The sequence below is a fragment of the Heliangelus exortis genome, chromosome 10, assembly GCF_036169615.1.
Source record: "Heliangelus exortis chromosome 10, bHelExo1.hap1, whole genome shotgun sequence".
Classification (NCBI taxonomy): domain Eukaryota; kingdom Metazoa; phylum Chordata; class Aves; order Apodiformes; family Trochilidae; genus Heliangelus; species Heliangelus exortis.
In genome coordinates, this window is record NC_092431.1 from 19,592,747 (window position 1) to 19,616,786 (window position 24,040).

Sequence of the window (24,040 nt, forward strand, 5' to 3'; positions counted from 1 at the left end):
GAGATAATAGTTTCATGACTTCTCATAATCTTGTTAAGGTCTGGAGAAGACATCTGAATTCCCCTTCCACTCGTATTCAGTAATGAAAACATTCTCCTAGGTGTAGGCCTATGTGAAAAGGAACAGCAGTCATCAGGTAAAAAGCCTGGGTAAAATAGGAATAAGGGTGCAAGATGTCAATGGTGAAAACCTCAGGTTATATGTTAGCTGACATTTCAAGACAGAAACTATAAGGCCTCATCTACTCAAAAGCTATAGCATCAGCTGCACCATTTATTCAATAAGACTGTTTGCTGAAGTTCAATTTATAACTTCTATTGCAAAACAATAGGCTCAATCCAGGCAAGGCCAAACACTCCATTTCACTAGCTTTTCAGACCCAAAAACCTTGCAGTCCTGATAGGACTGTCTGAGGCAGCTAATCCTTCACAGCAGAAGCAATATTGTCAAGGAGAAAAAGCTGGTACTGGCCGAAGTCACTTGAGTCCTCCAAGCATGCTGCTCTGCCCTACCTCCCTGCTGCTGTTAGAGAGAAACCTCACAGTGTTAGAGAGAATCTATACAGGGAAAAGGGGTGGAGGGCTGACACTGGTTTGGGAAATGTGGGGAGCCAGGGGCCACCAGGCACTGCCTGGACCACTACTCAGTTTAAAGCATGCACTGTTGTTGTGTGACATGATCATCTCAAACATGTCTTCCCTCAATACGTTTCTCCAGAGGCAACAGATTCAGATGTAGAAGTCTCTTCATTAAATAAACTTCTTACATGCCCATCTTAGAAACACAAAATGTAGGTACAGTAAGCAACATGGCTAGCCTGTGATAATCACAGACAGGATCTGAGTGCAAACTGTAAGAAAGTGAAAAATATTCCATTGGGTCTGTATTTAGTAAAAATAGAGATTTTTACAGCCATTTGCTTTAAAGTTCAAGCACTTGTCTGAATTCACTGTATTCATATTTAATGCCAATGACTACATTGTCACTGCTGTCAGTGGCTGCCAGAAGGCCGAATTCCTCCAATGATAGAAATATTATTTCTCTGACAGTGCTGGGGACATCATAAAAGTGTCACAATTAGCTGTAGGGAAGTGTTCAGCTTAGCTCACAAAGAGGCCTTTCATTCTGAGGTAAATTTTATGAAAGGGGACCTTGGCTCATGAGAGGCAGTATAAGTACTTTCACAGTCTTCCATGAGAGGCTTAGGAAATCAGTTGTCTTTGATTTTGTAACTATTAAGTATAAAAAATAAGAAAAAAAGAAAGTACCTAAATAATCCTTAATATTTCTTGTATTTGAAAGGAATCTGCCTCTGTGTTACCTGTTCTTAGAGAGCCCTCTAATTCCAAAAGCTAAGGTACAAGTGTCAAGAACACATGATTTTCAGAAAAAATAAAGGTACTAAAAAAAACTCAACCCCATGCTACAAGTGAGAACTAAGCACTGACAACTTGGCATTGCATAAAGATTTACAGAAAAACTAATCAATTACATAGAAAATCTTGGAATCAAACTACTGTTATTAGATCATCCTATGTTTCATATAATGGTAAGGTTCAGTAGCAGATCCATTTCTGTGAATGAAAGAACAGCAGGATAATGCCAAAATAAAAGCTGAGATAGATGTGTTGATGCACTATTCAATGAGTAACTTGTCACTCCTCCTGGCTGCAAATTGTTGACTGAGCAGTGAGAGTAAAAAATTTTGACTTCTTGAAGCCTTAACGCTGCAAAGTATTCTTCATTTTTTTTCTCTTTTCTAATAGTACTTACAGATAAAATTAAGACTGCCCTGTTGGTGATAGCACCTCAGAATTTAGGGCCACATTGAGACACAATACATTCTGTAATTAGCAAATGAAATCTTAAATCAAATTAAAGAGAAGTTGTGTGGTTAAAGCTTTAAAAGCCTATTTTGTGTGAAATAAATCTAGAGGTTTATATTTGAACCAGTTAGTTTTTTTCTATCCCTGCCTAAAAATATGCATGGTCAATGTATGACCATAGATTTTCACTCCCAATTCATAAACACAAAGGACTCTACAAATCTAGTACTGTGAGCTAGAATAATGCCAGCTTCAGTGACAAAACAATGGCAAAAACTGACTGGGCTGTTTCTCAAGAACTTTAGGGGATTATGGTAAGACAATTCCTCTGCTGTCCCTCTCAAGGTTTAGTATCCTCATGACATAAGGATTTTTTTTTCTTTTTCTCTTCATTAAAAAAAATTACAGCTTGACAGGGGAATCATGAATCAATGACACATAGAAAGATAATTAAGTAAATTAATACTTCAAGGAGAGGATAACCTGGTGGTGTAAGCCTGAATTCCAGGATGCCTGAATGCCTCCTGTGCATCAGACAGTGCTGCTTTCAGAGATTGCTCCTGCCTCATGATCAAGTTTTCACTTGAGAGAGACCCTAGTTCAGTCATTTGATACATTTTTACAGGAAGCAGACATTATCTGAAGAGATGAGGGATCATTCAAGCAAGGACTAGGTATCAAGACAATTCTTACTGGTTTCCAAGCTAACACTGGTAATCTTTGCCTGACAAGTCTTGAATTCTTTTAAGTAAAATGGAGTAACTTCAGCAAAAATCAAAGCAGGATGCTTCCCTCTGTGCTACAGCTTGGCATAATTAGGGTTCTATGGACAGATGGGATAAGCAGGATTAAGAGGTCTCTGGCAGATAATGATGTGAATCCAGCTCCTGTATTTGGAGATAGTTTCAGCATTAAGATCTGTATTACAAGCATCTCCACTCAGTGACAAGTAAACAGAAGGATAGCTGTAATAATGATCCAAGAACCTCTGGTAAACTTGAGATCTTCAGACCAACTAATTTATTTCTGCTAAAAAGCTCTAATATTGCAAGGTCTGGCACCAGTGTTGAAGAGTTTCCAGGAAGCAAAATCTTGCAGCTACCTGCACACAGCCCCACAATGTCTCTTTTAAAGTAAGAGTTTAAAGCACTTTCTCATAACTTTTGAAAGTGCCTATCTGCAGTGGAAAAAAAGGAAAAATTAGATTAGGAACTGAAGATTTCTTTAGGCATCTTTCTAAGATAAAAGACATTTTGTTTAAGAGGAACACATAAAGTATTCTATTTTCATGGGGAAAGAAGAGAAAGAAAAGAGATTTGTTGAGCAAAGTTTACCATCTTCTTCACAAACGTAAGGAATGAATATATTGACATTTCTTTGGTTTTCAAGAAGTGCAAAATTTTCCTAAAGCATATAAATTATTAGAAAATTCTTTGCTAAACCTTTTTTTATAATTCCTTTCCACTTCATCCTTCTATGGCTGTACTTTGCAAAAAAAAAAATGGCTATTTCTTCTACTGCAATAGGACCTCCTATCAACACATAATTAGTTCAGCTAAAGAAAAAAAAAATGGAAATGCATGTAGTTCAATAAAAAGCAGAGACTTGTGCAGATACTCCATAAATGGGCCACAAAAAATAAGTAAAACATGAATCTTAATCTGTAAGTATAAACAGCTTTAAAAAGTTTCACTAAAGGGTGTGCTTGGTTTGCAAATGATGGTACAGATCAAAATAATGGGATCTCTCCTGTTCCCAGAAAAAGCTGCGGTTAACTGATTGGAATTTCACTTTGAGGTCATCTCTGGTTTCAGCTGTCTTCCAAAATATGCATATTATTCAATAACTGCTGTGATGCTAGTGACAGTATCCCATCAGGATTGCAAAATTCCCATTGCAATCTCTGCTCAGTGTCTGAAAATATGTTTGAATTCATTGACATGGAAAAATATTTTAAAGCACACTAGATTTAGATAGTGCCCTTTAACTTAAATGGTTTCAGAAACCATGTGCCTTTAACAGACTTAAATCCCCACAAGGATGGTTTGCAGCAGCTCAGGACCATGCAAAACACTGGGCAACAGCTTACTTGGTCTCACTAATTTTTTCTCCACTCCTACAAAAAGAAAAGTAAAAGTTTTCCTGTCCATGCTAAAGAAACAAGTTTAATGTTTCTTCCCATAAGAAGTTATTTATATAATATTCAATTAATTTACCTTTGAAAGATGAAAGCAACAGTCAGGTTTGTCTGAATGGGGATCCAGAGTCCTGGAAAGTCTGCAGATGGGATGTAGTGTTCAGTTGTTCTGGATGCAATTTGGCTGCATTAAATTAACTTCTCTCAGCATTCATACTAGTGTAGGAGCAATGACAGTACCATTCTTAAAATCTTATCAGTGCCAGTTCTTCTCAGCTAGCTGTTTAGTTCTTTGAAGACCCTTGTTCCTGCTCTTTTTATTGTCTACTACAAAGATGTCACCATCTTCAGTTCTGTGGAGTAATACAAAATTACAGATGACCTGGTTAAGGATGCTATATCCCAATTCAAAAAGTTGCTGTACACAATAGAACTGTCCAGTACTGATCAACTTTTAAGTTAGCATTATACTGCTGATATTATTACTGCAGATATTAAGTGAATGCTGAACAGTAAGGTCTGTGAGTTGCAAGGTCAAAAATTCAAAGTTGACACTAGAATAACACTTTGAAGTAGACATCAAGTACTTAATAAAAAGGAAAATAAAAGTAGCACTCCAGATCAAAGGGCTAAATTTAAGTATCCTTTAGATATTGCTGTTAAATTCATCATTAGAATTAAGGTCACACTTAATTGCTTTGCTACATTAGACTCAAATCTTTAGGTGGTTAAGTGTGTCTTTGCCTGTCCCTCAGCTAAAGCTAGAAAATAACCCTGTTTCTTTATTTATAAAGAGGATTATAAGCAAAATTTGTCCTAGCATTTAGGTACAATAATATACAGCTTTAAAACCATAAAATTATACTACTTCTGTGGAATTACCTGGTTAGCAATCAATTTCTTTTTTTTTTTTTTTAAACCCCTCACCACAGAACTGGATATTACAAGTGAAAAAATGAAAATGTTTAGTTTAAAACCGATTTCCCCAACTCAAGTCTGTTTTACCCATGATGGTAACTGGTGAATTGCCTCTCCATCCTTATCTTGACCTACAAGCCTTTTGTTTTATGTTCTCTCTCCTGTCCAGTTGAGGAGGGGAAGTGACAGAGCAGCTTTGGTGGGTGCCTGGCATCCACCCACCTAAATACCTTTTCAAAGCAATCTACCTGACTGATATGCAGAAGGGACTTGAACATAATTTTCCAATATCCTTAAGGAGTGCTTTGCAGCAGAGGGGCCCTGGGGGGGTTGTCATTTTTTAAATCAAGTTTGATTAATTGACTATAAAGCCAGACAAGGCTATGCTGACCATGGAGACTGACTTCCTATGTAATATTCGTTAGGGAAGTTCCCTGATAGATAATTTTAGCTGAAGACAGTAAAGCAAATCTCATTCTGATGTAAATAATGATATTTTAATTGAGCAAGTGTGTGTGGAGGGCCACTCTAGAGAGCAGTCGGTAGGGCAGATAGCAAAAGGATCAAATACCACTTCATTTTCTAAGATGTTTTTGTATTATTCTTTTTGTCAGAAACACACAGTATAAATATCCTAGAAAACTATTCTACTCCCATATCCCTTCACTTCTTATTTTCTTACAGAGATCTACATTAACATAATGTTATGAATTTCACTAAAAGATGATCAATAAAACTCAGTAGTGAAGTATATTTGTAAAACAAACATTTTACCTTGATATGCAAATACGACTGTCACATTAGAAAAAGTGACTGTCAAAGATCTGAGAAATAAGAAAGCCAAAAACTAGACTGCCTCTGGAACTGGTCTGTTAACAAGTGTATCATAATGATTTTTGTCTTTTTTTATTTCTGCTTTTTCTACTACTTATGTTACAGCCATCCTGGGATTTGAAAAAGAACTATGTATTTTATCAACCCTCTTTTTCTTTTTTCTAGCTTACCAATCTTTTATTATTTCAATAACATCACTCATACTAAAACGAAGGACCCAATCTCCCATTAAATCACAGAAGGAAAACTGACCTGCTAAAGGGTGTGTTACATGACTTTTGCAAATGGGAACCAATGGGCTTAATTTTAAACACATTGCTTCTTGCTTGTTCTGTTCCCTTTTACGAAACTGTTGGGAAAAATGTTTTTTAGTTTCCTATATTTTAGGTCGGTGTAGGTGATCTCAGATACACTTTTAAGTCTGCTTTGACAAACTGAAATTCTCCTGAAATTAAAAGAAAAGGCAAACATATTAAATAGGATTATAACTTAATAACTTTTATCACCTTTATGCAGTAACAATAACCTGGAGTTGCCTTTTTTCTCTTCAAATGGATAAACAAAACAGAAAATTAGTGAAAATATTATATGAGATTATTTCCCCTTCCTCTTTCTCATTTTTCTACCTCAGTATCGCCTACCTCGAACTCTGATCAGCCACTGTTTAAAATGTATGAAAATTTCAGGCTTTAATGTTTCTACTTACTGTGCAGTGAAGTAATCAAACAACAGTCCTACTTTCTTTCAAATTTGCAGTAGCTTATTATCACTTCCCTGTTCAGGATGCTGAAGGTTATTGAAAATGAGATGAATATTTAGTCCAATAGCTGTAATGCCAGCCTGAAACTTTGAAAACTTAGGTAATTCTCTACTTTGCTGGGGACTTGCTATGGTTTATTTTTATTTGGTAGAGGAAAAAAACCCAAAAACTATCACCTAGTCTGTCTGATACTTGATACACTTAAAGCTTCAGAAATGTACAGGCAAAAAGCATATGGTAGGCATGTTATAAACAGATTTGAAATGTGTGCTATAGGATTAATTTTCTTTACTCCAAGGATTTTGTGTCACTTCTCTACTTAGGATCCAGTATGTTCTTGAAAAGAAGACAAATGTCTGGTCCAATAGTTACAGTGCTTGCCTGAAGCTTTGAAATCTCACATAATTCCATGCTTTGCTGTAGAGGTACTGTATAACCTTGGAGAAGTCATTTTGTCTGTCTATCAAAATTCTGCATCTGTAAAAGTAATTGTAGTATTTCTCTAGCAGTGGGGTGTTGTAAGAGGTGCAGTTTTCACAGGGATGAAATCTACAGTGCTGTAGCTATCTTTAACATCATAGATCACTTTTAATTAGCAAAGACATTTTGGATATATGCTAAAAAAAGATGGTGACTTTATGATTGCTAAATGTGTCAGTCTTGAATGGAGACAGCACAAGTCCAGCTAACACTGTGGCACCTGGGAAATGAAAAAAGCAATCATGGAAGCCCCAGAATGATGCATGCATATTGACCTAGAATGCAAATCAGTAAGGCAATAAATACTGATGTCACAAAGGGCATAGGAATAAACAAATGTAGCTCCTGTATTGTGGAACCTTATCACAACCCTCTTTCTCATGTTAATGCATTTTGCACGCAGCAGAAATTATACTTCTGAGAAGAGCCACTTTGCAGTGTTCTCTGAAGATTATTCCTTTACTCAGTGTTGAATCATGCATATCCCTTCCTGAAATCATTTTAATCTCCCCTCTCAAGCTCAGCAGCATTGAAATGTGTATTCTGTATGAATGCTGCTTTGGTGCAGCAATTACTCCATTCTGATTAGAGATGTGCTTATGAGATCTCCACAACTAAAGTCCGTTTTAAACAGAATTCACTTTTGATACAAACCTGTCTCTTCCTATGAGGCAAAAGTCTCCTGAGATTCCTGACATCTTTTACCAGCAGTGCGTGAGATACAGAGAGCAGCTTCTTTGATTCTAGACCTAACTGGAAGGGGGAAAGAGAGACAAAGAGAAAAAAAAAACCATCCCAAAACTTTATCCTCTACTTAAAAATAAAGTTTGGAGAGTAAAGATTTATTCTGGTATTCTTTCACCTAGTGAATATGATCAGGAATGATTAATATCAATTCTGCACTGTGAGAAATAGGAAGATAGTATACATAGTATACAGGCTTGCTTATTCTCTTTCTTTTTCTTTCTCCTGTTTTTCTTTCTCTCTTTTTTCTCTCTTACGCTCTCTTCCTTTCTATCTTTTCTTTTTTCTTTTCTCTCTCTCTCTTCTTTCTTGTCTCATGCTTTTGGGCAGAAATGAGCAGCATGAGACAGAATATAAAAATAAATGTGAGGGAATCCTGCTTCTTAGGAAAAGAGCCAAGAGGAAACAGGTAGAGAATAATAAGCATGTTATAAAAAGATACTGTGAAGATTTTCACTTGCACACTCGCTTCTTTCAATGATCTTTATCTGCTGAAAAAACCAAAAAGGGTGGTGGTGGGGGAAAAGACAGTTTACTTTACATCAGGCAGGAATGATATAGCTATGAAACGGGTGTGCTATGATTTTTTACATATCCTTTAACTTCTGTCCAGTAAGGTGATAAATCGGAAAGAAACTGATTAAGTAAAAGAATTCACTGAATTAGAATTACACAAATGAAGCATAAAGTTATATCTTCTTGCAAAGAAAATGTGCTTTTACTGTAATGCTTTCAGTGACTTTTCTCTACTGTCCAGTCATAAAGCATTTGATAGTCAGGTTTCATTTGCAGGAATGTTCTCACAGGGGCAGAGCTGAGTACAGATGCTCAAGAAGACTTGTTGAATGGTTCATACTGCAGATCTCTCTGTCATAATTTAGAATTTTCACAAAACAAATTCTCAAAAAAAATGTTAGCAAATAAATGCTAGTATTGTTTAGAATGAAGATAGTAAGATGCATTGTCTGAAAAACAGGAAGCCCATACAGGGATAAATAAGTTTCCCACATGATTAACATTTCTCCACATAAACAGTATCTCAACCAAAAATCAGTTACAAACAAATGCACATGAAAAATCAAAACCAATTCACAAATAATTTGCCAGCAGTCAAAAAGACTAAAGTCATAGAATAAATTGATCACTTTAATAGCCTATCTCTAATTTGGAATGACACCAGCTGTCAGCAATTTGCCGAGAATTTAGATTTTGGTGTGGAAACTCTCTTCACTTCATCCATCAGCCTGACATGAGAGGGTTGAAAGATAAAGGGACAATAAGTAAATAAATTCTTCTTGTTGCCCAAGGCAAGATCTAGTTTGTTACTCAGCTTGTTGCAGTATGCCTCACTTTAATGAACTTTTAAATGAAATCCACTTACTTGATTGACTATTTTTTTCATTCTGTGAAAGAACAAAAACATGTTTGTATGCCTCTGAGGCCAAGAAGTCTCAGTGTGAATGAAATGTGTAGAATGAGACTGCCATGTCTGTTGAGATCATTGTTAACTCAAGAGGTTAAGGTGGCTCTTGACATGCTTGTCTCTGATCTCCTACACTAAATGAAGGAACAATGACTCTTCTCTTAATTATCAATAAATGACACCAAAGAAATTTTACAAATATTAAACAAACAAAAAAACAAGATTAGGACTGAATTAGTTACTTTTGTGTGGAAGAGTTGAAAGACAACACAAACCACGTGGAAAAAAGTGAAGCCTCAAAATCCTGCATGTGCTGGGGCACAGAAAATAATGGTGAAGAGTGTGAGATGTCAGAGAAATCTCCACCTCCTGTAAAGATCTCAGTCAATCAACCTTGTCTTGGTTGTGGTCAGTTTACTTGTGCTTATGTAAGATTAGATAAGAGTATTTTCAAAAGTAAACCTTGAAATTGGGATGGGAGTAATCAACCTTCAGAAAATTGCTTCCATTTGGGCAGTCGTCCTGATGGTGGCACTCTTCACTCTCAGATCTCCTCATTCACACCTGCCACATAAAGAACAATAAACAGGATTGATTTAACGTTCTTAAGTAGGTAATTTAAAGAATAGCTTTCCCCATTTTTTACATGCCTAGCTCAAAAAAACAGCTGTATAGGTGTGCTATTTTAAAAATCCAATGAATTTTAATAGTGATGGAGAGAAATAATGTCATTCCAATCTCAAACGTTCTCTAAAAGGACAAAAAGGACCTCTCTTCACTTTTTCTGTATTTTTCTCCTACCTCTGTGAATGGCTTGGAGAACTATTTTCCCTACCCAGTGCTTTTATTTTATCTTTTCACTCTCCTTTTTGTCACACTAAAAGTTTCTGCAATATTCATGAATTCAGAAGCAGTCCAGGAGTGGGTGTAGGGTGTTGTTTTGCTACTGTTTCTCCTGCTGGGTCCCCTGCTCAACCAGAGAGTATAATCACATTAAAGAATTAAATGGCTCTTTTTTGAGGGGGGTGGGTTTTTTGTTGTTGTTGTTGTAAGGGATTTTGTGTGGTTTTTTTGTATGTGGGTGGGACATGCTGGTTGTGGTGATGGTGATGTACTTCATGCCTTTGCCTGAAGGAAACATTCTGAACATGAGAGGGTTTTACTGATTCTTGCATTGCTGCATTAATACCTTCCTGCATTAGGTCAAAACTACATCTGACATATATCCTGCATATATGTCCTGCAGTTAGTGTCAAAACTCTGTGAACAGTCTGAAGGACAGCTCCAAATTGCTGTAAGAAGATTGGAAACTGCATGTTTCTATGTACATGTTTCCATTTACATGGTGGAAATGGGTATGTCAAAATTTACATATATATTGGAATTTCCCAGAGAAATTAATCCCATTCTCAGACAGCAGTTCAGTTCATTCCTCTATAAACCCGTGTGCAGATCAGCCAAACAATTTGTCTTGTCAAATGATTCAGATTAAACAGATACAGCCAGCCCAAGTATGACTAGACATGTATTTTAGATGAAATATAGCTGATTGCTTCTTCCCCTTCCCTTCTCTCTTCCTCTTTCATAACATTAAAAAAGGTGAAAAGTAGAATAGTTTTTAACCTAATCAAACAGCAGTGAGCTCCTGAAAAGATGCTGCCTGTATTTGATAGCCCTATTAAACAGCCTACCTCAGGTTTAGAGAGTACTTGTGATTGCTGTAAGGAGAAAGCAAACCTTGGTCTGCAGCAGACTTACAATCTTAAGAGGTGCAATAGATGGATAGGTAAGAAATACACCTACAGTGGTGATGTAAAGAAAGGGAAGAACTGATATAACATAAATTATATGTTGTTGGGATTTTTTTTCACTTGAAGTTAGAGAGAGGGTAATGGAGAGCTTAATTAGGAAAAAGAATGAAATAAGAAAAGGAAGGTAATTACTGTTACAGCCTATCACTTTTCTCCACATGATTAAGAGCTAGAACTGTGTAGGCCTTAGGGCAGTTGAGTCTCCAGGAAGTATTTGAAAGAGATACCATTTTTATAGATCACATCAGGAAAAAAAATCACACTTTTAAATCATATCCTGCACAGATAATACAGTAAGAGAAAAATTACAGTATCAGAGATATTTATCAGTTGGAACAGTATTACATCTTTGAGTACTGTTGCCAGTAAATCTGGTATCTGCAACCTTAGGGAATATAGGGTATTTATGATAAAAACTGGTGAAAGGTAAAGGCAGGTGAATTTTAGCAAGTAAAGATAATGACTAGCATGGAAACAAGGACAAACAAGGGAGATTACTTGGGGGGAAGTGAGGGGAAAGCAATTCAGGATTAAAAATAGTTAATTTTAAGTATACTAAAAGAGGAGAGGACATGTAACTGTATCAGAAAGCAGCCACTGAAGTGAGAAAGATATAGGCAAATTTGGAGAAAGGAAAGTATGAAGGACAAATTCAAGACAAGGTAGAGTAGGTGTCACAGCTGAGAAGGGAAAAAGGACAGAAGAGACTGAATGGCCATGTTAAGTTTTCTTTAGCATCAGAGATAGTTCTAAAGCCTCGGCTTAGGGACAGTACTCATACTGATGAAATCTGGATAAAAGAATGAAAAAAGGGGGTTTAAAGCTGTAGAAAAGCTATGAAACAGTGAAGTATGCTAATCACCACAAAGTGGTGTGCTCTCCCTTTGTGTTAAGACACTGCAAAATAGGTGAAAAGCCAGCAAGGATTACTCAAAATGTGTGAAAGATAGGATGTGTTTGGTTTGCTTGTTTCATTTTTCCCTTCCATTTTCTTTTCTTTTTTTCTGTTTTTTTTTTGAGACTGAGGGAGATTATTCACTATCTACCCTGATGTCATGAAGGTACCTTTGTGGAAGTCATTCACTGTACATCCTCTTAGAAGGGCTGCATGCTGTGTTACTGGAAATAACTTATCACTGCTTTTAGAGACACAAAATGAGCTGCTAGACTGATTTCTGATGATGCACAATGGGTCCTACATGGCTTCCTAATGAAAGGCAGGGTTCCTTCTTCCACTCACTGGTAGATGGAAAAAGGACAAAAGTAAGCTATACCTTGGTTGTTACAGGCTTGGTCTAATGTGGCAAACATATTTTTTAAAGTTTCCTCTAACACACTTTTCATTGCTTTAAATATGCTGAAATAATGCATGTTAATAACAGTATACGTTGTTAATAGTTCCTCAGCTAACTGTTATTTGACCAAATTATGATTATTTTAGTTGTCCTTGATGTGCTTAAGAGCAACACAATGACCTTTTTTAAAATAATTCTTATGCAGTATTCTAAATACAGTTTTAAATAGATGTACAGAGAACAGCCATTTCCTCATATCCAGAAACTAATAACAGTGCTGCCATCCTCTGCTTTTCATTTATGTACACTCATCTTAAGTTCCCCTGCACATCTCTCCCTATGTCTGCCTGTGCCTTGGTTTTGAAGAATAAAAATGGGAAAGCCTGTAATCGGTATAAAATATTATTTAATGCCTGGAAGCAGGGAACAATGTGTGTGTGGGGCCAGCTGCAGAAACAATGTCATTGTCTAGGAGGCTGAAAACATGCAAGGCAGAGAGAGATTGCTTTAGTATTCCCTTGAAGGTATCCAGCTGCACTATTTGCAAAAAATTCCTATTGTGTTTGCATTTGTGTGTGTGTGTATGCACAGCTGGTTAGCAAAGAATGCAGACTGGTATGTGTATATATAAAAAAAGAGTCATCTAACCTCACTTCAGAAGATGCTTCTTCCTCTTGCTAAACAAGAATACAATTCAGCAGTCCTGGCAGAGCTGTTTCGAGATCTCCTACAAAGGCATAACAGAATTGTGACAAAACATAAATGAGATCTGGAGTCCAGAAATATATAAAATAGCATGTGCACTGCCTGTCTGCTGTGCTCTGTTGAATTTTCTGAGTCCCTTATTTGCCTCAGAACTGTAACTGTACACACACACTCACTGTCCTTCCTCTTTTTATCTCAGAAGCTAAAAGAGTGCAATGCCTTATCATAAGAAAATGATAAAGAATATCTTGCTTTTGGCTGAAATACATCCTCCTGAAAACTATCCAGTCTGAGCTCAACCTGATCTCAGCAAAAGATTACCAAGGAGAGATTTCTAGTGCCCAAACAACTTCAAGTGCACACGAAGATGCAGTTTTTGTGGGAGCAATGTAAGGTTTATCTTTTTCTAAAAAATTTTTAGTCTGGGTTCAGTAGCAGATTAAAACAGTGATTTCTGATACATAGTTACTCACCTTTCCAGTAGATGGTAGTACAGATGTGCTTAAAAGAATATTACGTTTGAGACTGAAACAAACAGGCATTTTCAAATACTGAATAAGGAAGAATTTTTAGCTGTATCTGTTCTTAAAACTAAGTCATGTGAAACTGCTATTGGGGAAAAATGAACATTGGGACCTATTTTATTCTAGCCAATGATCTTTAGCAAGCTACTGAAAGTTCTATTTTGATAGGAAACTTGCTTGAAATGGGAATACTTGTAAAGGAAAGACAGGGTTCTCTGTAAACCACTGGCACTCCTATTTTATGTAGTGCTCTATACTCTGAGTGGTGCTGCACCACAGTCCCACTGCACACAAAAGCCTATGGCTGCATTAGTCTGTATTATAAGCTGCATGCATTCATTTTTCAGCCAGGCTTTATTTAGCCATATTGGTAGAAACAGAGATTAAAATCCTTTGTGTAACTAGCAGTACAGATTTTCCTTCACAGATCTGTTATGCCTGGATGTGCTGATTTTATCAGCAATAAATAAGCATGCATAGAATTAAAAAATAAGCCCTGAAAATTGGACATATTTCTTAGAATAAAATTTAACTTGTTGTAAGTTTCCTCAGTTTTGAGATTTTTTAACTCTAAAAAATAACAGACTAATGACTGAAGGAAAGGAAGAGGAACAGATTAAAATTTATCTTATAATCAAAAGTCAGAATTTATTGAAGCCATTTTAATAACAAAATAATTTTTAAAATAGATGTAAAAAATTGCCAGTTACTTAGTGCATAAGTATCTATATTTTTCCTGATAGGGAATATTAACATACGACCTACTGATACCTACAGTATGTTTTAATAAATCACATCTATACAGATTCCTTAGGATGCTTTTTGTTGATGGCTGCCACTAATTCATTGCAGAGTTATGTACATGTTACAAGATACACTAAAGCTTACTTGGAATAAATCTCCATGAACTGTCTCTGAACATTGCTATTAACAGTGAAAACTGATGTTATGTCAATTTTGCAGCCATATTACCTTTGAAGGCTTAAAGCATTAATACAAACCCTAGTTAAGAATATATATAAATGTAAGACTTGCAAGGGAGATAGGAAGGAGTTTAAAAATATTAATAATCTGTTTTATTGGTGCTGTCTGATTTATCATGTTGATTGCCACTGAGGGGACTCCTGTGTGGGATTTATACCTGGGAGAAAACCTGGTGGTTCATTTTAAATGACAAACTCTAAAAAACAAAGATTGGTAGCAAGGCAGAAGGGGAGTAATTATGTGGAAGACAATGGATTCTGCTCCCATAATCTGTTTCCAGCAAAAATAGTGGAGATATGGCAATACAAGCAACTACCTTCTGGATGATGTCAGAAGAAAAATTGTCTTGACAAATGAGGGAGATTTTAAATGGGAGTTTTCTCTGACCTACAATACAAGGAAAGGTTATGCTAATATGTTAAGGCACAGGCCTTCACTAATGGCTGAGCTGTAGACAAGGCAGTATAGCTCAAGACAAGAGTCGGGTTTTTGTATTTCTTTCTCCCTCAGTGCCTGAGAAACACTCATTATCCTGTCCTAGGTTTCCCTCTTATAAATGCTCATAGCTTATTATAAATGTTCTCTGATACAAATCTTGCAAACAGTGATCTTGGAGAAGGAAGAATGAAGTTAGTATCTGGCACAAAGGGGACAAACTACTTCTGGTTTAAAATTATGGACAGCAGTTGTCTTGTTCTGAGCCACATTCTGTTCTCATGAACAGTCACCCATCAATCTGTGCAACCAGCTACAAATCTTTTTTTTTTTCCTTCCCCCCCAAATAAATATTTTTCTGGGCCAAATTTGGCCCTGATTTTTTCTATATGCACTTCTATGAACAATGAACTGAAAAAATGTTAATCTTTTTAAAGTACCTTGAAGTCCATTTCTCTTTTCAACTAATGAACTATGTAAAAAAGCCTCAGGGAAGCTTGTCAAACCTGTCACAAGGAGCCCTTATAAAGCCTAAAGGACATGTATCATAATGTATAAAATTCGTCATAGTATATCATTACCTTTTGGGAGGCTTGTTACAACAATTATGGATGATTAAACCATATTAGAGAGGGGAAAAAAAAAAAAGGCAGTTCCATGACAAGTAGAACTAAGGAAACTTAAGTTTGCCACATTTGGGGCTTTTTGGTTGACTAATTTAGTGTGACAGAAGTGAAATACTTCTTAAAGGTTTTCCTGCCATAAAGGTGTTTTAAAGTAGGACTCTCTAGGGAGGATTCTTTGGTGTCCAATCTTGCATTTATGCAGAAAACTACTGTGTGTAGTTTCCCTCTGTAGGTTGTCTGTGGCTACAAAACTCTAATCCATATAATTATTTCTGAGACCTCTCCCTTCCACTAAATCTGGTTGCAACGAACTGTACAGAAATGATCAGAAGTTACAGGGGGGTGTGGGAGGCACACAGATGCTTTGGAAAGGTACATAACCACTGCCTGATGATGACTGTCAGAAACAAGACTGAAAAAGATACAGACATTCAACCTTCCCTAGAGTGTTTCCTCTCTCACTTATTTTCATTTCAGACTGAAAAACAATCTGAGCATGATTCCCTCACACAAGGATGGGAAGGACAGTTTGGCCCAAGGGACAACCCCAGACTCACCACATTTCCTCAATGTCAAATACAGGTGTGTCCTTTTCTCTGGTCTCCACAAATCTGGTACAGAAAGTAGTCCCAATCTCAACAGGAACAGGTAGAGCAGCCTCAGGCAGACTCTGGGAAGATGAGATCTGAAATCTTTGTCATGAGGAGGGAGCAGCACTCTGGTCCCTAACAGCTTGGCTAATGCATAAAAAGCATATTAGTGCTATGTCCTGCAGCCAACCTTACTCAGTATGCTGACTGTTTGGAACCTCAAACAAAAATGCTTAACACTCCCTCTGCACTGTAGGTTTCCTTTTGTGTTTTTTTTCTTATTATTGTTTTTTAATTGTATCTTAGCCCAAGATAAATTTGATGCCTGTCTGCAGTGGGTTTTGGAGCACCAGGCAGCAATCTCTAAACCCATGGTGACCAAACCACTGGCAATAAAGCACGTCAGCTCAGCCACAATAAGCTGAGACAAAGTGCTGCACTAACAGAGCTCTGATGCTTTCAGGACAAACCAGTAGCTATTGCACAGGAATGCACTGCACTGCACCGTGTAGAAGACTGGTGCCTGCATAACCTGCATAACCTCACTTTTCCAGGCAGATTTCACATTAATGGAGAAACTTGCTAAAATTCTAATCACTGTCAGCAACTTGATAGTAGCATACATAAATTTTGCTCTGTAAGCTTTCAGAGTGGAATTTTGTAGAAGACTAGGTTGTCAAGAAATTACCAGTGTAAATTAGTTCTACCTAACAGACACTGCAATTGTCTTCTGATACAATTATAGGGCACCTTTTTAACTCTGCCAGTTTTCTTTTTTAATCTTCAGGAGTAACCACGCTGGCTGGCAATTGTGAATACAATGGAACAACAAGTACACAAAGCATCTATCACAAAGACAATATTTTTTTAAGTGTTTATGCAAAACAAATCACAGTTCTGCTCTATCTTTTGTACCTTTTTGTAATAAAAACCACTGCCTTAAGTTATTTTCTTAAATCACATCTTTTATTATCCATGTTTTATGCTGAATTTCCTTTCTTGTGATAGCTATTTATCATAGCAAAAGCAAAACACAAACATACTTCAATGTGGGAGTTTTATTTTTATAGCAGGAGGCTTTAGTGGAGATGGGATTGATACATCAAAGTCTTATCCTGTGATAACAGATGTATTTAAATATTTACCTTCATTTTTGTCCTCTGCAGTTCAGTATTTCCCTTACATAAGCTGATAAATGCATTTTCCCCTTTTTTATTGTTATTAAAATTGTGATTTGAAGATACATTGCTAAAGCTGTGAATAGTTATTAACATTTCTTTAAAGACTTCAATATTTGAATGGCCAAATTCCAGCTTGAGTAATTACATTCTGCCTTCTCAAATTCCCCACACAGTTCAATTAGACAAGTTATTCTTCTACTCTTTATGTCCTAAAACTGTTCTGCAGTATTGCTGCCACTATTAAACAGATGCTGAATTTTGCCCCAGAGGTGACTGAACTGATCCCTGTATACAAAACACAATATGTAAAACAAACTGATTTTTTGCTGGATGAAAGTTGGTAAATTCAAGTTTTATGATGGCCAAGTTATTATTTTTCAATCCCCAGGTTTATGCTCATTTTAAGGGTAACAATAATGAAACCTTCCCCACGGTGTCCTATTAACAGTGCTCTAGACAGAAGAGAAGGATTCATCTTCCATACATGTGCAGAGAATTTCCAGGGACTATAATCAAGAATTCTGTCCTCAAAGTGTAGGCCCATTACAGTGTGCGTAAGAGATACAAGATCTGTAGGATAGATTTTATAGATCCATAAGTACTTAAAGCCTGCTGGGGCCCTTAAAAGGAACTAGAACCCTAGAAGGTCATCACAAGACTTTCCTCCATATATTCTGCAACCTCATCCTGAAACTATCCAATTGCACATCATTTACTTTACCAAGCAAATTCACTTCTTTCTAGTGCAGTTAAACCTGTGAGAGTCTCCTCCTTGATGAAATAGGTAAGAAAGGATCTGAAGTAGCAGAGGGCACTATCTGCATCATTTAAGAACAGTTTTAGTGTGGTCCCAGGCTTGCAGCATAAAATACATTAAAGTTTTTAACATATCCAGACCTACATTTCCCATCTCTACAAGGGACCTGTTCAGATTACAGTGGTTACTGTAACTTCAAGGTAATCTGATGCTGCTGGGAGGCTGTGTGGGAAATCCCTGTGTAACTGCACATAAATATTTAAACCAGATTCCAGAACACACTTTTGGATTTAGGCCTTTGTAAATTAAGTCACCCCTTCTTCCTTTGTAAAAGATTTTTGTAGATAAATCTTCAAATAGGCCTAGAACAATTAGGCCCCAGACTTATAAAAAGCTATATATAAACTGAAGTTATTTCTGGGGTTAATTAAAAATACATGTTTAAATATAGAACCTGTGAAAGCTGAAGGAATACTTCAACATTTATAAAATAGAATGCTGCTGCTGCTGAATTGTTTTCCTCCTCATTTTTCCTGGAGTAGGTGACATATATTTGGCAAGTATAAACTTCAGAACAGGAATTTCTCTGTTTCTCTTTTTTGCTATTCTGTCTTGCAGAAGACAAAACCTGCTTTCTAGGAGAAACTTTTCTTGTCTGCACTATTATTTATTCTTGGGGGGGGGGGGAGGCTTGCATGTAAGGCTTTTCTCTTTTTTTGATGAACTTACGAGGTTTAGGGCATCACCTAAAAGCAATTCTGCACTTTGAGATTCCTGCTATACTTTTTTGCCTATTTCTTCTGAATTGCAGGGTTCATTTTTCCCTAAGCTTCAATCTTCATCCACGTACTTTTTGTAACTTTGAATCCTCCCTCCGTACAGTCCAATCTTTTTCTATATATTCTATTTTTAGATAGTGAATCTCTTCCCTTGCTTATCCATCCCCATTTTGTGTCCATTTTGGTTCTTTCTTAGCCCCAGGCTTTTCCTTGCTATAGCATTAGGGAAATAAGAAAAAAAAAAAAAGCTGCCTGCCAGTCTCTCTGATTATATTGAGCTGCACTTCAGGATACAGACCTGAGCTTGAACATTACATGCTGTCTTCTGCTTGTGCTGAAGAGTTGAGACAAATAAGGCCACAGTCCCCAGCCCTGGGTAGCTGCTAAATTGTTCTTCACAGCACCATCTAAAACACAGATGTTGAGAATGGTATTGCAAAAAATGTCTGAGCTACAGAGTCTTGGTGTGACATAAATACTGTAGCAAATCAAACCAAGATTATGAATCAGCACAATATTCAGCTTGTAGTGTGAATCTACAACAAAACCAGTAGTTTACTAGGACAAGGTAAAGTATCAAAGATCAACATTAAAAACAAAACACCAAAAAAACCCCAAATCCTAACAGAATTGTAACGGGGAAAAAAAAAAAATCTTGAAAATCAAGTTTGCCAGAATACTTCTGTAGAGTCTCTGTCTCTACAAAGAAAACTGCACATAGATTCTTAACATTTGCACTCACCAGAGGAAGAGAACAGACACTGCTGAAAGTCCCACGGTGCTGCTGCTGCAAACACTGACAGCATCAGTCCCCTGTGCCTTGTGCTCTGTGTTCCAAGAAAAGCTCTGCCATGGAAGTGGGCTTTACTTAAAACAGCTTTTCATCAAGCTTCATTCTAGTCCCACTCCCCAGACATAATGATTATTTACCATTGAGGAAAACACTTTAAGACTATTACTGATTTCCATGTTCAGTTATCTATTTTAGCATTCATGTCATTAACTAATAGCATAAGAAATATTTTTTGCCTCCAAAAAAATACTGGTCATTATTTAGCTGGCCAGTGTGTATTGTGATAAGCTTAGTTTCACTCTTTTGTCACTACTCTCTACATGACTTAGAGACATGGAAATAAATAATCTCTTCTGAATTTATTCAGAGTGGAAGGGCCCTTAAATCCATACAAGAAGGCTCTAAGGTGATATGATAGGATAAACAGGAAAATGTCATTAGAGCAAGAGTCAAGCCTAAGCCACTAATTGGAGGCCTAAGCTTCTTTTCAGTACAGGGTTTCTGGCTGGCAGTGCTCCAGCACTGGACAGTTAGATCCATGTTTAGCATTTTGCTTACAGTTGTCTCATAATTAAGTTACATCAATGCCATCTCATGCAAATTGTCTATATAAGAAAGAAGCTATTCAGATGCATTATGTATCCATATATGAATTTCAAAATCAGTTAAGATAATCATGTCACATTAAATAAAGTAAGGTGACAGAAGGTTCAAGTGGGAGGCTGTGGCAGTTTTAGCAGACATCCTTAAATCAACAACATAAATTTTAATATAGTAATTGTATAACACCAAATGGATGTGTTAACAGGATACAGCTTCCAGACTATTTACAGAGAACACAAGAGGAAAGTGAAATAATAAAAATACATTCATATTTTTCCTAACCTCTTTGTTTTTTAAATCTTCTGCAAACAATCCAATCCAAACAAATCTTTGTTTTTATAATCTACTCAATTTCTACAGCCCCTACTGGGTTAGGCTTTCCAATTAAAATAGGATTCTGTATGCATGTTTAATAGAAAATATTTATTTGTACATTCTGCAATGAGCTTTGGCATTACAAGACAGGGAAATTTCCAGAATCTTGTTTAATGCTCATATCTACTAACAACTCAGAGACAGGTATCTGTTAACTTATTGTATGAAGACTGGGAGACCAGCACATCTTGTGACACTGGTGATGTAACCAGGCCAAAAACTGTCAAGATTTTCCCAGATTCCTTTTTTTAGGATTGTGACAAGGTGAAGGGAAACAGGAAATCCATTTGTTTCTGATGTAGATGAGAATCTGAAAAAATTTATCAGGGCACGTATGAGAATAATTTCATTAAGGCAGTGTATCTGCTAAATAATATATCCCTGGTGTTGATCTTTGGTGGTGGTGTGAACAGGGACTGAGAAACTGCTCAATGCTCACTGAGGGTCAAACACCTGGTCAGGGGTGGCATTTCCTCCAGGCCTGCAGTGGCAGAGCATTGCAAAAGGCTTCTTCAACCAGTAAGACCAGATAAAGAAAAGATACTGTTGTCTCCAAGTAACCAGTCTTCTGGGTGGGACAATTTTGTGATTTTTTTTAATAAAAAATTTACAATCCCAAAGTTAGATAGCCACAGTGATATAGAAATTTTTCTTCATTTACTAAGAAATTAAAGAGCCTACTCAGCTTTATACTTAATTTTTTTAAGCATGCATATTCTGTGTTATACTGAGTTAGTAGAGGAATAACTGAGATCACTATGGAAATTAAGATTATATATTGATAAATTCCAGGATAATATTGTGCTTCCGTAATCCTCATCAGCGCAGTCATGAAAATTAATACTATTTTGGGATTACACTATTTGCTTCTAACAGTTTAAATGGAAAACATCTGATCTAGAATTGTTTGCAGTGGATAAAAGGAGCCTGCATGGTGAAGGATCAGATATATTTGTAAACCAGCAATTATGGCATATACCCAGCAATTTGAAATATTTTTTGAATTGTTCAGCACATCCCCAAATTGCTCATGTAATGAAAGCACATGAAAATGTTATTATCATTGTTTATAGTTGTCTTCCATTTCCCACTGGAGACTTTTTTGTCAGCTTAATACATTTTTGTTTGTTTTCAACTCTGGCTTTATTTGGTTTTGGTCTTGGAATGAAAATCAGCTAATGACACCTTTTGTCAGCCTACAGAGGCTTCTGCTGTCTAGCAAGAGTGGAGCAGTCTCTCAGTGCATGGTCTCAGTGCGAGACCAGGGTTTGCATTTATTCACTTATTTAGATTTATCTTAGAGAAGAAAGATCCACACTGCAGCTGTACAGGACAAAGTCATCTACACTGTCTGAAGGCTACTAATAGTCACTTCCTATCTTAAGAATAAACACAGCTGACTTTACACTGATGGGTTAATTAGTTTTTTCCAAATTAAATGAAGAAATGCGATACGAATCTGAAGAACCTCTTGCCAAAGGTCCAAGATACCATCCCATAGTATTTTCCATAACTGAGAGCAGGAGTGACTCAGGATTAGGAATGATAGTGTATCATTTTATCTCCTAATTTTCGAGGTGAAACTTGTCAGGTTGGTGACAAATATGAACAGAGGCATTACTTAACAGCTGAGAACAGGCTACAAAAGGACAGTCACAACCCACCCACCTCATGCCCCAACTGATGTTTATAGATCTTTGTGCCACGCTGGAAGCATGGAACAGCTGTAACCCAACTAAAACAGCTCTGGGATGATTTTCCTGCCTCATCCATAAGTAGTGCAGAGTTGCTTTATTCTCTGTAGCCCAGAAAATTCTCAGCCCCCTCAGCCAGGGACAAGCGGGGATGGCTGCAGCGTCTCCATCATCAGCAGCTGCCAAAATGTTGCCTCAGGAACACAATTAATCTCTTAGAAAATGGAGTGGGTCTCAGAACACTCTGATTCACAGGCCACCAAGCTGGCACACACTCCAAAGAACTGGGAAATCAGGGAGGTTTACCTCAAAAGCAAATTAGCTAGAATTTTGATGATAAGGCCCAAATGAAAGCTCATAAAGAATTAAAACCCGACAACTGTCATAACAATAAAAAGTGTTGTTATGAGATTTGTCATGGCATCCCTGAGGATAAGCAGGCATTTGGGTTCTCACTTTTTAATTGTTTAACTGATATCAACCTGAACATCTAAGACTGCAGTGCTTAAAATACCAACCTTGTAGAAGAATATCAAACTGTGCATACAAATTGGAGATAGATTTGCCAATGCAACATATTGTCTCTTGTATAATTACTCAGTTACCAATAAAACCTCTGCAAGCAAGTGTGTCTTGCAGTTTAAAAGAATATAATAATATATATACTTTGAAAATGCAGTATCTACATTAGCTAATGAAGTCATCGGGCCACAGAAAAGGATTATTCCAACTCCAAACCTAATGATGGAAATCAGTTGATATCTATATCCTTATGAAAGGAAAAAAGAAAGTGTGGACAAAGTCAGATTATTTGGATCACTAATTTTGTTCTGGGTTTTTGTACACCCTTCACACTTTTCCATGACTGAGTCTCCTAAGCATTATTGCAGTAGAAGCACATGAAGAAAAATATAAAGTTATTAGCATAGATTTAAAATCAGTCTGAACAATTCATATCCATGGGTGACACACAGGGAAAATTTAGGTATGTTTAAAGTGAAATTTTTAAGTACAATAGAAAGACATGTGCCTTTCTTTTTTTCAGACAGACTGCTGTCATAGATAAGTGTTTTAAGGGAGGGCAAGAGGTTGTCTTCCCTTTCCATTACTCAGTTAAAAGCTGCTGTCAAAGGAACTATATTTCAAGGGATATGAGAATGCATGGAATTTAAACTTCAGACTCTAAAGATAACATACATTTTCTATTAAAAAAATAAAGTAACAAAAATTAAACATCATAAGCATTTCTTAGCTGTAACTTTGTAGAGTTATTATATTATTATATAGATTTGATACATTTTCTGCATGGTATCAGGCCTATTCTGTTAGTGCCCTTATATACCAAATGTACAGTAGCTGTGCAAATTTCCTAATTTTTCCATGAATATTTCTTGATGTTTTGTTTTTCATTCAATAGTCTGAAATGCTGGTGACTGAAAAGCTTATAATATACACAGGTGAAAACTCAGAGCATAATCTATTTTTATAATAACTAGTGCTTGGCATGATTGTGATTTTGAAAAACAAAATTATTTGCTTTTTCTCCTCAGCCTCTGATCTTAAAAAGCTGTTTTCATATTATTTCCCAGATTTCTAGTTACTTTAGAGCAATACTGAGTACAGTATTAACTGTGCAAAATGTACAGATAAACCCAAAAATGCCCACAGAGATACAATGAACACTTAAGACATGAAGCTGTACTTACTTATGCTGGGCACTTTTTCTGCTTTTTCCCTCTAACTCTCTTCTTTCCATTTTTTTCCGG

General features: G+C 36.6%; 1 long non-coding RNA gene across 2 annotated transcripts; it reads right to left on the reverse strand.

Moving 5' to 3' along the window:
• Positions 1 to 24,013, reverse strand: LOC139800569 (uncharacterized). Of its 2 annotated transcripts, none has more exons than XR_011727798.1 (8): positions 23,981 to 24,013; positions 19,108 to 19,216; positions 16,060 to 16,239; positions 12,877 to 12,955; positions 9,612 to 9,686; positions 5,968 to 6,160; positions 4,043 to 4,316; positions 1 to 145 (listed from the first exon to the last, which is right to left on the reverse strand). It is a non-coding gene; the product is annotated as an uncharacterized lncRNA (long non-coding RNA). The 2 variants fall into 2 exon arrangements; XR_011727799.1 differs by having other exon boundaries at positions 2 to 108.
• Between the last annotated feature and the right edge of the window lie 27 nt (positions 24,014 to 24,040).